The sequence below is a fragment of the Delphinapterus leucas genome, chromosome 21, assembly GCF_059928025.1.
Source record: "Delphinapterus leucas isolate spDelLeu-1000000601 "Yukka" chromosome 21, BTC_Dleu_Yukka2, whole genome shotgun sequence".
NCBI lineage: Eukaryota > Metazoa > Chordata > Mammalia > Artiodactyla > Monodontidae > Delphinapterus > Delphinapterus leucas.
Window position 1 is genome coordinate 37,783,869 of NC_143149.1, and position 16,036 is coordinate 37,799,904.

The following is a 16,036-nucleotide window of genomic DNA, read 5'->3' on the forward strand; positions in this document are numbered from 1 at the left end:
AGATTTCTGCGATCTGGCCTCCGTCTCCAGGGAACATGCATATCCTTGTGTTTTCTCACAAGTCAAAGGTGGCTCTAGCTACACGCTTCTCCCCTCCCTGAATCGAGTTTTCTTCACAGGGTGTGCAACACGGAGGGAACTCCTTCATCCTGGAACGCTCCAGGTAGCCTCTCAGTCCTCAGTCTCTTCTTAAATGCTGCAGTTTAACAAGAAGAGCTCTGCTTGAATTACAGTAGGAATGCATGCCGGCTATGTCCTCATGGTATGGTGTCTTCGAGTATGAGTTCTTAGAGGGAATGCGAAGCAGCTTGTTTTTCCAGGTGCAGCTCAGATGAGGGCAATGAGGAAGACTTCTATGGCATATAGGACGTGAGAGAACAGACTTCCTGGAGCTGTTGGCATGCTGAGGAAATCAAGCTGTCCCAAGGAAGAGTGCAGTGTGTTGCCCTACACTCGGCATACACAGAGTGACTGGGAATGGCTTCCGGGCCTGGATGTTTCTGAGCAGAACAGTAGAGCCTGCCGCTACTCAGTGTCCTTGCGGTGTATAGGGTGCCCACGCGAGTGTTCTCTGTGTCCGGAAATGTGTGCTAACGTTAAAATAATGCAGACTTTCGGGCTTCCCTGTTGGCGCAGTGGTGGAGGGTCTGCCTGCCGATGCAGGAGACACGAGTTCGTGCCCCGGACCGGGCAGTTCCAACATGCCCCGGAGTGAATAGGCCCGAGAGCCCAGGCCGCTGAGCCTGCGCGTCTGTAGCCTCTGCTCCGGATCGGGAGAGGCCACGACAGTGAGAGCCCCGTGTACAAAGAAAAAAATTTAAAAAAGCCTTCCTGCACTGCGACGAAGTCCATTTTGAAACTGCTGCATGCCTCCGCTTCAGCAGGGCATTTCAGGGACTTACCTCGAGGAAACGGCTGAGTTTCGGTCTTCACGTAGGTATAGAGAATGGCAGCATCAGCTCCCAACCCGGCCTTGGAAGCACCATGTTTTAGTAGAGAAAACCCCATTTCTTCCCAGAGCCAAGCCTACAGTTTCCACAGAGCCGTGAACAGCATGCCTCTCCGGGAAATTCAAGGCCCCGTGAATAGAACTTTCAAAATGGGAAACACGCCTTGTGCCATCAGCCCCGTATTTGCAGGCAGACACGCAGTACGCTTACCTGTAAATTTAAGATGCCCAAAGACACAGAAGGTTCACAGTGGGCCCTGACGTGAATCGACTTCTTTCGGAGAGACTTCTGCGTGTAGCAAACTGCCTCCAACAAGACAGGCTCTAGTTAGGCCTATAAGCATTTCCTCTCGCAAAACACTGCAGTGTTACACGGAGAAGTCTCCTGTAGTTGCAGGTGGAACACAAGCAGCCTTTCTCCCTCGAGGAACACAATGGGTCCTTCCCTGAATGAACTTCTATTCGCAGGGTGTCCTGCGTTTAGCGAACTGCGTCAACCAAGGCAGGCTCAAGTTAGGCCTATAATCATGTGCCGCTCCTAAACAGGCTACGGTAGCACCCTGTATATTTAGCGAAAATTCCTTTGTTCCCCGAGTGCTGCCTACACGTACTACAGGCCCGTTAGAAACCTGTACTTTAGGAAGGTTCCAGGCAGCATGAATGGACCTTTCAAAATGGGCAAGCGGGGTTTCCCTGGTGGCGCAGTGGTTGAGAGTCTGCCTGCCGAAGCGGGGTACACAGGTTCGTGGCCCGGTCCGGGAAGATCGCACAGGACGCAGAGCGGCTGGGCCCGTGAGCCATGGCCGCTGGGCCTGCACTTCTGGAGCCTGTGATCCGCAACGGGAGAGGCCACAACAGTTAGAGGCCCGCATACTCAATAAAAAGCGGGAAAATAAAAGGGCAAGGAAGATTTCTGCGACCTGGCCTCCGTCTCCAGTGAACATGCAGCCTGCATCCTTGTGTTTTCTCACAAGTCAAAGGAGGCTCTAGCTACACACTAGTACCCTCCCTGAATCAACTTTTCTTCACAGGGTGTTCAACATGCAGGGAACTCCCTCATCCCGGAACTCTCTAAGTAGGCTCTCGGTCCTTAGTCTCTTCTTAAATGCTGCAGTTTAAAGGAAGAGCTCTGCTTTAGTTACAGTAGGAATGCATGCCGGCTATGACCTCATCATATGGTGTCTTCGAGCACGAGTTCTTAGAAGGAATGCGAAGCAGATGGTTTTTCCAGGTGCAGCTCAGATGAGGGCAATGAGGAAGACTTCTATGGCATGTAGGACGTGAGAGAACAGAGTTCCTGGAGCTGTTGGCGTGCTGACGAAATCTAGCTGTCCCAAGGAAGAGTGCAGTGTGTTTCCCTACACTCGGCATACACGGAGTGGGAATGGCTTCCGGGCCTGGATGTTTCTGAGCAGAATAGTGGAGCCTGCCGCTACTCAGTGTCCTTGCAGGGGATAAGGTGCCCACGCGAGTGTTCTAAGTGTCCGGCAACGTGTGCTCACGTTAAAGAAATGCAGAACTTCGGGCTCCCCTGGTGACGCTGTGTTTGAGCCTGCCTGCCGAAGCCGGGCACACAGGTTCGTGGCCCGGTCCGGCAAGATCACACATGACGCAGAGCGGTGGGGCCCCTGAGCCATGGCCGCTGGGCCTGCGCTTCTGGAGCCTGTGATCTGCAACGGGAGAGGCCCCAACTGTTAGAGGCCCGCATATTGCAAAAAAAGGGGGGGAAATAATTGGGCAGGGAAGATTTCTGCGATCTGGCCTCCGTCTCCAGGGAACATGCATATCCTTGTGTTTTCTCACAAGTCAAAGGTGGCTCTAGCTACACGCTTCTCCCCTCCCTGAATCGAGTTTTCTTCACAGGGTGTGCAACACGGAGGGAACTCCTTCATCCTGGAACGCTCCAGGTAGCCTCTCAGTCCTCAGTCTCTTCTTAAATGCTGCAGTTTAACAAGAAGAGCTCTGCTTGAATTACAGTAGGAATGCATGCCGGCTATGTCCTCATGGTATGGTGTCTTCGAGTATGAGTTCTTAGAGGGAATGCGAAGCAGCTTGTTTTTCCAGGTGCAGCTCAGATGAGGGCAATGAGGAAGACTTCTATGGCATATAGGACGTGAGAGAACAGACTTCCTGGAGCTGTTGGCATGCTGAGGAAATCAAGCTGTCCCAAGGAAGAGTGCAGTGTGTTGCCCTACACTCGGCATACACAGAGTGACTGGGAATGGCTTCCGGGCCTGGATGTTTCTGAGCAGAACAGTAGAGCCTGCCGCTACTCAGTGTCCTTGCGGTGTATAGGGTGCCCACGCGAGTGTTCTCTGTGTCCGGAAATGTGTGCTAACGTTAAAATAATGCAGACTTTCGGGCTTCCCTGTTGGCGCAGTGGTGGAGGGTCTGCCTGCCGATGCAGGAGACACGAGTTCGTGCCCCGGACCGGGCAGTTCCAACATGCCCCGGAGTGAATAGGCCCGAGAGCCCAGGCCGCTGAGCCTGCGCGTCTGTAGCCTCTGCTCCGGATCGGGAGAGGCCACGACAGTGAGAGCCCCGTGTACAAAGAAAAAAATTTAAAAAAGCCTTCCTGCACTGCGACGAAGTCCATTTTGAAACTGCTGCATGCCTCCGCTTCAGCAGGGCATTTCAGGGACTTACCTCGAGGAAACGGCTGAGTTTCGGTCTTCACGTAGGTATAGAGAATGGCAGCATCAGCTCCCAACCCGGCCTTGGAAGCACCATGTTTTAGTAGAGAAAACCCCATTTCTTCCCAGAGCCAAGCCTACAGTTTCCACAGAGCCGTGAACAGCATGCCTCTCCGGGAAATTCAAGGCCCCGTGAATAGAACTTTCAAAATGGGAAACACGCCTTGTGCCATCAGCCCCGTATTTGCAGGCAGACACGCAGTACGCTTACCTGTAAATTTAAGATGCCCAAAGACACAGAAGGTTCACAGTGGGCCCTGACGTGAATCGACTTCTTTCGGAGAGACTTCTGCGTGTAGCAAACTGCCTCCAACAAGACAGGCTCTAGTTAGGCCTATAAGCATTTCCTCTCGCAAAACACTGCAGTGTTACACGGAGAAGTCTCCTGTAGTTGCAGGTGGAACACAAGCAGCCTTTCTCCCTCGAGGAACACAATGGGTCCTTCCCTGAATGAACTTCTATTCGCAGGGTGTCCTGCGTTTAGCGAACTGCGTCAACCAAGGCAGGCTCAAGTTAGGCCTATAATCATGTGCCGCTCCTAAACAGGCTACGGTAGCACCCTGTATATTTAGCGAAAATTCCTTTGTTCCCCGAGTGCTGCCTACACGTACTACAGGCCCGTTAGAAACCTGTACTTTAGGAAGGTTCCAGGCAGCATGAATGGACCTTTCAAAATGGGCAAGCGGGGTTTCCCTGGTGGCGCAGTGGTTGAGAGTCTGCCTGCCGAAGCGGGGTACACAGGTTCGTGGCCCGGTCCGGGAAGATCGCACAGGACGCAGAGCGGCTGGGCCCGTGAGCCATGGCCGCTGGGCCTGCACTTCTGGAGCCTGTGATCCGCAACGGGAGAGGCCACAACAGTTAGAGGCCCGCATACTCAATAAAAAGCGGGAAAATAAAAGGGCAAGGAAGATTTCTGCGACCTGGCCTCCGTCTCCAGTGAACATGCAGCCTGCATCCTTGTGTTTTCTCACAAGTCAAAGGAGGCTCTAGCTACACACTAGTACCCTCCCTGAATCAACTTTTCTTCACAGGGTGTTCAACATGCAGGGAACTCCCTCATCCCGGAACTCTCTAAGTAGGCTCTCGGTCCTTAGTCTCTTCTTAAATGCTGCAGTTTAAAGGAAGAGCTCTGCTTTAGTTACAGTAGGAATGCATGCCGGCTATGACCTCATCATATGGTGTCTTCGAGCACGAGTTCTTAGAAGGAATGCGAAGCAGATGGTTTTTCCAGGTGCAGCTCAGATGAGGGCAATGAGGAAGACTTCTATGGCATGTAGGACGTGAGAGAACAGAGTTCCTGGAGCTGTTGGCGTGCTGACGAAATCTAGCTGTCCCAAGGAAGAGTGCAGTGTGTTTCCCTACACTCGGCATACACGGAGTGGGAATGGCTTCCGGGCCTGGATGTTTCTGAGCAGAATAGTGGAGCCTGCCGCTACTCAGTGTCCTTGCAGGGGATAAGGTGCCCACGCGAGTGTTCTAAGTGTCCGGCAACGTGTGCTCACGTTAAAGAAATGCAGAACTTCGGGCTCCCCTGGTGACGCTGTGTTTGAGCCTGCCTGCCGAAGCCGGGCACACAGGTTCGTGGCCCGGTCCGGCAAGATCACACATGACGCAGAGCGGTGGGGCCCCTGAGCCATGGCCGCTGGGCCTGCGCTTCTGGAGCCTGTGATCTGCAACGGGAGAGGCCCCAACTGTTAGAGGCCCGCATATTGCAAAAAAAGGGGGGGAAATAATTGGGCAGGGAAGATTTCTGCGATCTGGCCTCCGTCTCCAGGGAACATGCATATCCTTGTGTTTTCTCACAAGTCAAAGGTGGCTCTAGCTACACGCTTCTCCCCTCCCTGAATCGAGTTTTCTTCACAGGGTGTGCAACACGGAGGGAACTCCTTCATCCTGGAACGCTCCAGGTAGCCTCTCAGTCCTCAGTCTCTTCTTAAATGCTGCAGTTTAACAAGAAGAGCTCTGCTTGAATTACAGTAGGAATGCATGCCGGCTATGTCCTCATGGTATGGTGTCTTCGAGTATGAGTTCTTAGAGGGAATGCGAAGCAGCTTGTTTTTCCAGGTGCAGCTCAGATGAGGGCAATGAGGAAGACTTCTATGGCATATAGGACGTGAGAGAACAGACTTCCTGGAGCTGTTGGCATGCTGAGGAAATCAAGCTGTCCCAAGGAAGAGTGCAGTGTGTTGCCCTACACTCGGCATACACAGAGTGACTGGGAATGGCTTCCGGGCCTGGATGTTTCTGAGCAGAACAGTAGAGCCTGCCGCTACTCAGTGTCCTTGCGGTGTATAGGGTGCCCACGCGAGTGTTCTCTGTGTCCGGAAATGTGTGCTAACGTTAAAATAATGCAGACTTTCGGGCTTCCCTGTTGGCGCAGTGGTGGAGGGTCTGCCTGCCGATGCAGGAGACACGAGTTCGTGCCCCGGACCGGGCAGTTCCAACATGCCCCGGAGTGAATAGGCCCGAGAGCCCAGGCCGCTGAGCCTGCGCGTCTGTAGCCTCTGCTCCGGATCGGGAGAGGCCACGACAGTGAGAGCCCCGTGTACAAAGAAAAAAATTTAAAAAAGCCTTCCTGCACTGCGACGAAGTCCATTTTGAAACTGCTGCATGCCTCCGCTTCAGCAGGGCATTTCAGGGACTTACCTCGAGGAAACGGCTGAGTTTCGGTCTTCACGTAGGTATAGAGAATGGCAGCATCAGCTCCCAACCCGGCCTTGGAAGCACCATGTTTTAGTAGAGAAAACCCCATTTCTTCCCAGAGCCAAGCCTACAGTTTCCACAGAGCCGTGAACAGCATGCCTCTCCGGGAAATTCAAGGCCCCGTGAATAGAACTTTCAAAATGGGAAACACGCCTTGTGCCATCAGCCCCGTATTTGCAGGCAGACACGCAGTACGCTTACCTGTAAATTTAAGATGCCCAAAGACACAGAAGGTTCACAGTGGGCCCTGACGTGAATCGACTTCTTTCGGAGAGACTTCTGCGTGTAGCAAACTGCCTCCAACAAGACAGGCTCTAGTTAGGCCTATAAGCATTTCCTCTCGCAAAACACTGCAGTGTTACACGGAGAAGTCTCCTGTAGTTGCAGGTGGAACACAAGCAGCCTTTCTCCCTCGAGGAACACAATGGGTCCTTCCCTGAATGAACTTCTATTCGCAGGGTGTCCTGCGTTTAGCGAACTGCGTCAACCAAGGCAGGCTCAAGTTAGGCCTATAATCATGTGCCGCTCCTAAACAGGCTACGGTAGCACCCTGTATATTTAGCGAAAATTCCTTTGTTCCCCGAGTGCTGCCTACACGTACTACAGGCCCGTTAGAAACCTGTACTTTAGGAAGGTTCCAGGCAGCATGAATGGACCTTTCAAAATGGGCAAGCGGGGTTTCCCTGGTGGCGCAGTGGTTGAGAGTCTGCCTGCCGAAGCGGGGTACACAGGTTCGTGGCCCGGTCCGGGAAGATCGCACAGGACGCAGAGCGGCTGGGCCCGTGAGCCATGGCCGCTGGGCCTGCACTTCTGGAGCCTGTGATCCGCAACGGGAGAGGCCACAACAGTTAGAGGCCCGCATACTCAATAAAAAGCGGGAAAATAAAAGGGCAAGGAAGATTTCTGCGACCTGGCCTCCGTCTCCAGTGAACATGCAGCCTGCATCCTTGTGTTTTCTCACAAGTCAAAGGAGGCTCTAGCTACACACTAGTACCCTCCCTGAATCAACTTTTCTTCACAGGGTGTTCAACATGCAGGGAACTCCCTCATCCCGGAACTCTCTAAGTAGGCTCTCGGTCCTTAGTCTCTTCTTAAATGCTGCAGTTTAAAGGAAGAGCTCTGCTTTAGTTACAGTAGGAATGCATGCCGGCTATGACCTCATCATATGGTGTCTTCGAGCATGAGTTCTTAGAAGGAATGCGAAGCAGATGGTTTTTCCAGGTGCAGCTCAGATGAGGGCAATGAGGAAGACTTCTATGGCATGTAGGACGTGAGAGAACAGAGTTCCTGGAGCTGTTGGCGTGCTGACGAAATCTAGCTGTCCCAAGGAAGAGTGCAGTGTGTTTCCCTACACTCGGCATACACGGAGTGGGAATGGCTTCCGGGCCTGGATGTTTCTGAGCAGAATAGTGGAGCCTGCCGCTACTCAGTGTCCTTGCAGGGGATAAGGTGCCCACGCGAGTGTTCTAAGTGTCCGGCAACGTGTGCTCACGTTAAAGAAATGCAGAACTTCGGGCTCCCCTGGTGACGCTGTGTTTGAGCCTGCCTGCCGAAGCCGGGCACACAGGTTCGTGGCCCGGTCCGGCAAGATCACACATGACGCAGAGCGGTGGGGCCCCTGAGCCATGGCCGCTGGGCCTGCGCTTCTGGAGCCTGTGATCTGCAACGGGAGAGGCCCCAACTGTTAGAGGCCCGCATATTGCAAAAAAAGGGGGGGAAATAATTGGGCAGGGAAGATTTCTGCGATCTGGCCTCCGTCTCCAGGGAACATGCATATCCTTGTGTTTTCTCACAAGTCAAAGGTGGCTCTAGCTACACGCTTCTCCCCTCCCTGAATCGAGTTTTCTTCACAGGGTGTGCAACACGGAGGGAACTCCTTCATCCTGGAACGCTCCAGGTAGCCTCTCAGTCCTCAGTCTCTTCTTAAATGCTGCAGTTTAACAAGAAGAGCTCTGCTTGAATTACAGTAGGAATGCATGCCGGCTATGTCCTCATGGTATGGTGTCTTCGAGTAAGAGTTCTTAGAGGGAATGCGAAGCAGCTTGTTTTTCCAGGTGCAGCTCAGATGAGGGCAATGAGGAAGACTTCTATGGCATATAGGACGTGAGAGAACAGACTTCCTGGAGCTGTTGGCATGCTGAGGAAATCAAGCTGTCCCAAGGAAGAGTGCAGTGTGTTGCCCTACACTCGGCATACACAGAGTGACTGGGAATGGCTTCCGGGCCTGGATGTTTCTGAGCAGAACAGTAGAGCCTGCCGCTACTCAGTGTCCTTGCGGTGTATAGGGTGCCCACGCGAGTGTTCTCTGTGTCCGGAAATGTGTGCTAACGTTAAAATAATGCAGACTTTCGGGCTTCCCTGTTGGCGCAGTGGTGGAGGGTCTGCCTGCCGATGCAGGAGACACGAGTTCGTGCCCCGGACCGGGAAGTTCCAACATGCCTCGGAGTGAATAGGCCCGAGAGCCCAGGCCGCTGAGCCTGCGCGTCTGTAGTCTCTGCTCCGGATCGGGAGAGGCCACGACAGTGAGAGCCCCGTGTACAAAGAAAAAAATTTAAAAAAGCCTTCCTGCACTGCGACGAAGTCCATTTTGAAACTGCTGCATGCCTCCGCTTCAGCAGGGCATTTCAGGGACTTACCTCGAGGAAACGGCTGAGTTTCGGTCTTCACGTAGGTATAGAGAATGGCAGCATCAGCTCCCAACCCGGCCTTGGAAGCACCATGTTTTAGTAGAGAAAACCCCATTTCTTCCCAGAGCCAAGCCTACAGTTTCCACAGAGCCGTGAACAGCATGCCTCTCCGGGAAATTCAAGGCCCCGTGAATAGAACTTTCAAAATGGGAAACACGCCTTGTGCCATCAGCCCCGTATTTGCAGGCAGACACGCAGTACGCTTACCTGTAAATTTAAGATGCCCAAAGACACAGAAGTTTCACAATGGGCCCTGACGTGAATCGACTTCTTTCGGAGAGACTTCTGCGTGTAGCAAACTGCCTCCCACAAGACAGGCTCTAGTTAGGCCTATAAGCATTTCCTCTCGCAAAACACTGCAGTGTTACACGGAGAAGTCTCCTGTAGTTGCAGGTGGAACACAAGCAGCCTTTCTCCCTCGAGGAACACAATGGGTCCTTCCCTGAATGAACTTCTATTCGCAGGGTGTCCTGCGTTTAGCGAACTGCGTCAACCAAGGCAGGCTCAAGTTAGGCCTATAATCATGTGCCGCTCCTAAACAGGCTACGGTAGCACCCTGTATATTTAGCGAAAATTCCTTTGTTCCCCGAGTGCTGCCTACACGTACTACAGGCCCGTTAGAAACCTGTACTTTAGGAAGGTTCCAGGCAGCATGAATGGACCTTTCAAAATGGGCAAGCGGGGTTTCCCTGGTGGCGCAGTGGTTGAGAGTCTGCCTGCCGAAGCGGGGTACACAGGTTCGTGGCCCGGTCCGGGAAGATCGCACAGGACGCAGAGCGGCTGGGCCCGTGAGCCATGGCCGCTGGGCCTGCACTTCTGGAGCCTGTGATCCGCAACGGGAGAGGCCACAACAGTTAGAGGCCCGCATACTCAAAAAAAAGCGGGAAAATAAAAGGGCAAGGAAGATTTCTGCGACCTGGCCTCCGTCTCCAGTGAACATGCAGCCTACATCCTTGTGTTTTCTCACAAGTCAAAGGAGGCTCTAGCTACACACTAGTACCCTCCCTGAATCAACTTTTCTTCACAGGGTGTTCAACATGCAGGGAACTCCCTCATCCCGGAACTCTCTAAGTAGGCTCTCGGTCCTTAGTCTCTTCTTAAATGCTGCAGTTTAAAGGAAGAGCTCTGCTTTAGTTACAGTAGGAATGCATGCCGGCTATGACCTCATCATATGGTGTCTTCGAGCACGAGTTCTTAGAAGGAATGCGAAGCAGATGGTTTTTCCAGGTGCAGCTCAGATGAGGGCAATGAGGAAGACTTCTATGGCATGTAGGACGTGAGAGAACAGAGTACCTGGAGCTGTTGGCGTGCTGACGAAATCTAGCTGTCCCAAGGAAGAGTGCAGTGTGTTTCCCTACACTCGGCATACACGGAGTGGGAATGGCTTCCGGCCTGGATGTTTCTGAGCAGAATAGTGGAGCCTGCCGCTACTCAGTGTCCTTGCAGGGGATAAGATGCCCACGCGAGTGTTCTAAGTGTCCGGCAACGTGTGCTCACGTTAAAGAAATGCAGAACTTCGGGCTCCCCTGGTGACGCTGTGTTTGAGCCTGCCTGCCGAAGCCGGGCACACAGGTTCGTGGCCCGGTCCGGCAAGATCACACATGACGCAGAGCGCTGGGGCCCCTGAGCCATGGCCGCTGGGCCTGCGCTTCTGGAGCCTGTGATCTGCAACGAGAGAGGCCCCAACAGTTAGAGGCCCGCATATTGCAAAAAAAGGGGGGAAAATAATTGGGCAGGGAAGATTTCTGCGATCTGGCCTCCGTCTCCAGGGAACATGCATATCCTTGTGTTTTCTCACAAGTCAAAGGTGGCTCTAGCTACACGCTTCTCCCCTCCCTGAATCGAGTTTTCTTCACAGGGTGTGCAACACGGAGGGAACTCCTTCATCCTGGAACGCTCCAGGTAGCCTCTCAGTCCTCAGTCTCTTCTTAAATGCTGCAGTTTAACAAGAAGAGCTCTGCTTGAATTACAGTAGGAATGCATGCCGGCTATGTCCTCATGGTATGGTGTCTTCGAGTATGAGTTCTTAGAGGGAATGCGAAGCAGCTTGTTTTTCCAGGTGCAGCTCAGATGAGGGCAATGAGGAAGACTTCTATGGCATATAGGACGTGAGAGAACAGACTTCCTGGAGCTGTTGGCATGCTGAGGAAATCAAGCTGTCCCAAGGAAGAGTGCAGTGTGTTGCCCTACACTCGGCATACACAGAGTGACTGGGAATGGCTTCCGGGCCTGGATGTTTCTGAGCAGAACAGTAGAGCCTGCCGCTACTCAGTGTCCTTGCGGTGTATAGGGTGCCCACGCGAGTGTTCTCTGTGTCCGGAAATGTGTGCTAACGTTAAAATAATGCAGACTTTCGGGCTTCCCTGTTGGCGCAGTGGTGGAGGGTCTGCCTGCCGATGCAGGAGACACGAGTTCGTGCCCCGGACCGGGCAGTTCCAACATGCCCCGGAGTGAATAGGCCCGAGAGCCCAGGCCGCTGAGCCTGCGCGTCTGTAGCCTCTGCTCCGGATCGGGAGAGGCCACGACAGTGAGAGCCCCGTGTACAAAGAAAAAAATTTAAAAAAGCCTTCCTGCACTGCGACGAAGTCCATTTTGAAACTGCTGCATGCCTCCGCTTCAGCAGGGCATTTCAGGGACTTACCTCGAGGAAACGGCTGAGTTTCGGTCTTCACGTAGGTATAGAGAATGGCAGCATCAGCTCCCAACCCGGCCTTGGAAGCACCATGTTTTAGTAGAGAAAACCCCATTTCTTCCCAGAGCCAAGCCTACAGTTTCCACAGAGCCGTGAACAGCATGCCTCTCCGGGAAATTCAAGGCCCCGTGAATAGAACTTTCAAAATGGGAAACACGCCTTGTGCCATCAGCCCCGTATTTGCAGGCAGACACGCAGTACGCTTACCTGTAAATTTAAGATGCCCAAAGACACAGAAGGTTCACAGTGGGCCCTGACGTGAATCGACTTCTTTCGGAGAGACTTCTGCGTGTAGCAAACTGCCTCCCACAAGACAGGCTCTAGTTAGGCCTATAAGCATTTCCTCTCGCAAAACACTGCAGTGTTACACGGAGAAGTCTCCTGTAGTTGCAGGTGGAACACAAGCAGCCTTTCTCCCTCGAGGAACACAATGGGTCCTTCCCTGAATGAACTTCTATTCGCAGGGTGTCCTGCGTTTAGCGAACTGCGTCAACCAAGGCAGGCTCAAGTTAGGCCTATAATCATGTGCCGCTCCTAAACAGGCTACGGTAGCACCCTGTATATTTAGCGAAAATTCCTTTGTTCCCCGAGTGCTGCCTACACGTACTACAGGCCCGTTAGAAACCTGTACTTTAGGAAGGTTCCAGGCAGCATGAATGGACCTTTCAAAATGGGCAAGCGGGGTTTCCCTGGTGGCGCAGTGGTTGAGAGTCTGCCTGCCGAAGCGGGGTACACAGGTTCGTGGCCCGGTCCGGGAAGATCGCACAGGACGCAGAGCGGCTGGGCCCGTGAGCCATGGCCGCTGGGCCTGCACTTCTGGAGCCTGTGATCCGCAACGGGAGAGGCCACAACAGTTAGAGGCCCGCATACTCAAAAAAAAGCGGGAAAATAAAAGGGCAAGGAAGATTTCTGCGACCTGGCCTCCGTCTCCAGTGAACATGCAGCCTGCATCCTTGTGTTTTCTCACAAGTCAAAGGAGGCTCTAGCTACACACTAGTACCCTCCCTGAATCAACTTTTCTTCACAGGGTGTTCAACATGCAGGGAACTCCCTCATCCCGGAACTCTCTAAGTAGGCTCTCGGTCCTTAGTCTCTTCTTAAATGCTGCAGTTTAAAGGAAGAGCTCTGCTTTAGTTACAGTAGGAATGCATGCCGGCTATGACCTCATCATATGGTGTCTTCGAGCACGAGTTCTTAGAAGGAATGCGAAGCAGATGGTTTTTCCAGGTGCAGCTCAGATGAGGGCAATGAGGAAGACTTCTATGGCATGTAGGACGTGAGAGAACAGAGTTCCTGGAGCTGTTGGCGTGCTGACGAAATCTAGCTGTCCCAAGGAAGAGTGCAGTGTGTTTCCCTACACTCGGCATACACGGAGTGGGAATGGCTTCCGGGCCTGGATGTTTCTGAGCAGAATAGTGGAGCCTGCCGCTACTCAGTGTCCTTGCAGGGGATAAGGTGCCCACGCGAGTGTTCTAAGTGTCCGGCAACGTGTGCTCACGTTAAAGAAATGCAGAACTTCGGGCTCCCCTGGTGACGCTGTGTTTGAGCCTGCCTGCCGAAGCCGGGCACACAGGTTCGTGGCCCGGTCCGGCAAGATCACACATGACGCAGAGCGCTGGGGCCCCTGAGCCATGGCCGCTGGGCCTGCGCTTCTGGAGCCTGTGATCTGCAACGGGAGAGGCCCCAACTGTTAGAGGCCCGCATATTGCAAAAAAAGGGGGGGAAATAATTGGGCAGGGAAGATTTCTGCGATCTGGCCTCCGTCTCCAGGGAACATGCATATCCTTGTGTTTTCTCACAAGTCAAAGGTGGCTCTAGCTACACGCTTCTCCCCTCCCTGAATCGAGTTTTCTTCACAGGGTGTGCAACACGGAGGGAACTCCTTCATCCTGGAACGCTCCAGGTAGCCTCTCAGTCCTCAGTCTCTTCTTAAATGCTGCAGTTTAACAAGAAGAGCTCTGCTTGAATTACAGTAGGAATGCATGCCGGCTATGTCCTCATGGTATGGTGTCTTCGAGTATGAGTTCTTAGAGGGAATGCGAAGCAGCTTGTTTTTCCAGGTGCAGCTCAGATGAGGGCAATGAGGAAGACTTCTATGGCATATAGGACGTGAGAGAACAGACTTCCTGGAGCTGTTGGCATGCTGAGGAAATCAAGCTGTCCCAAGGAAGAGTGCAGTGTGTTGCCCTACACTCGGCATACACAGAGTGACTGGGAATGGCTTCCGGGCCTGGATGTTTCTGAGCAGAACAGTAGAGCCTGCCGCTACTCAGTGTCCTTGCGGTGTATAGGGTGCCCACGCGAGTGTTCTCTGTGTCCGGAAATGTGTGCTAACGTTAAAATAATGCAGACTTTCGGGCTTCCCTGTTGGCGCAGTGGTGGAGGGTCTGCCTGCCGATGCAGGAGACACGAGTTCGTGCCCCGGACCGGGCAGTTCCAACATGCCCCGGAGTGAATAGGCCCGAGAGCCCAGGCCGCTGAGCCTGCGCGTCTGTAGCCTCTGCTCCGGATCGGGAGAGGCCACGACAGTGAGAGCCCCGTGTACAAAGAAAAAAATTTAAAAAAGCCTTCCTGCACTGCGACGAAGTCCATTTTGAAACTGCTGCATGCCTCCGCTTCAGCAGGGCATTTCAGGGACTTACCTCGAGGAAACGGCTGAGTTTCGGTCTTCACGTAGGTATAGAGAATGGCAGCATCAGCTCCCAACCCGGCCTTGGAAGCACCATGTTTTAGTAGAGAAAACCCCATTTCTTCCCAGAGCCAAGCCTACAGTTTCCACAGAGCCGTGAACAGCATGCCTCTCCGGGAAATTCAAGGCCCCGTGAATAGAACTTTCAAAATGGGAAACACGCCTTGTGCCATCAGCCCCGTATTTGCAGGCAGACACGCAGTACGCTTACCTGTAAATTTAAGATGCCCAAAGACACAGAAGGTTCACAGTGGGCCCTGACGTGAATCGACTTCTTTCGGAGAGACTTCTGCGTGTAGCAAACTGCCTCCCACAAGACAGGCTCTAGTTAGGCCTATAAGCATTTCCTCTCGCAAAACACTGCAGTGTTACACGGAGAAGTCTCCTGTAGTTGCAGGTGGAACACAAGCAGCCTTTCTCCCTCGAGGAACACAATGGGTCCTTCCCTGAATGAACTTCTATTCGCAGGGTGTCCTGCGTTTAGCGAACTGCGTCAACCAAGGCAGGCTCAAGTTAGGCCTATAATCATGTGCCGCTCCTAAACAGGCTACGGTAGCACCCTGTATATTTAGCGAAAATTCCTTTGTTCCCCGAGTGCTGCCTACACGTACTACAGGCCCGTTAGAAACCTGTACTTTAGGAAGGTTCCAGGCAGCATGAATGGACCTTTCAAAATGGGCAAGCGGGGTTTCCCTGGTGGCGCAGTGGTTGAGAGTCTGCCTGCCGAAGCGGGGTACACAGGTTCGTGGCCCGGTCCGGGAAGATCGCACAGGACGCAGAGCGGCTGGGCCCGTGAGCCATGGCCGCTGGGCCTGCACTTCTGGAGCCTGTGATCCGCAACGGGAGAGGCCACAACAGTTAGAGGCCCGCATACTCAAAAAAAAGCGGGAAAATAAAAGGGCAAGGAAGATTTCTGCGACCTGGCCTCCGTCTCCAGTGAACATGCAGCCTGCATCCTTGTGTTTTCTCACAAGTCAAAGGAGGCTCTAGCTACACACTAGTACCCTCCCTGAATCAACTTTTCTTCACAGGGTGTTCCACATGCAGGGAACTCCCTCATCCCGGAACTCTCTAAGTAGGCTCTCGGTCCTTAGTCTCTTCTTAAATGCTGCAGTTTAAAGGAAGAGCTCTGCTTTAGTTACAGTAGGAATGCATGCCGGCTATGACCTCATCATATGGTGTCTTCGAGCACGAGTTCTTAGAAGGAATGCGAAGCAGATGGTTTTTCCAGGTGCAGCTCAGATGAGGGCAATGAGGAAGACTTCTATGGCATGTAGGACGTGAGAGAACAGAGTTCCTGGAGCTGTTGGCGTGCTGACGAAATCTAGCTGTCCCAAGGAAGAGTGCAGTGTGTTTCCCTACACTCGGCATACACGGAGTGGGAATGGCTTCCGGGCCTGGATGTTTCTGAGCAGAATAGTGGAGCCTGCCGCTACTCAGTGTCCTTGCAGGGGATAAGGTGCCCACGCGAGTGTTCTAAGTGTCCGGCAACGTGTGCTCACGTTAAAGAAATGCAGAACTTCGGGCTCCCCTGGTGACGCTGTGTTTGAGCCTGCCTGCCGAAGCCGGGCACACAGGTTCGTGGCCCGGTCCGGCAAGATCACACATGACGCAGAGCGGTGG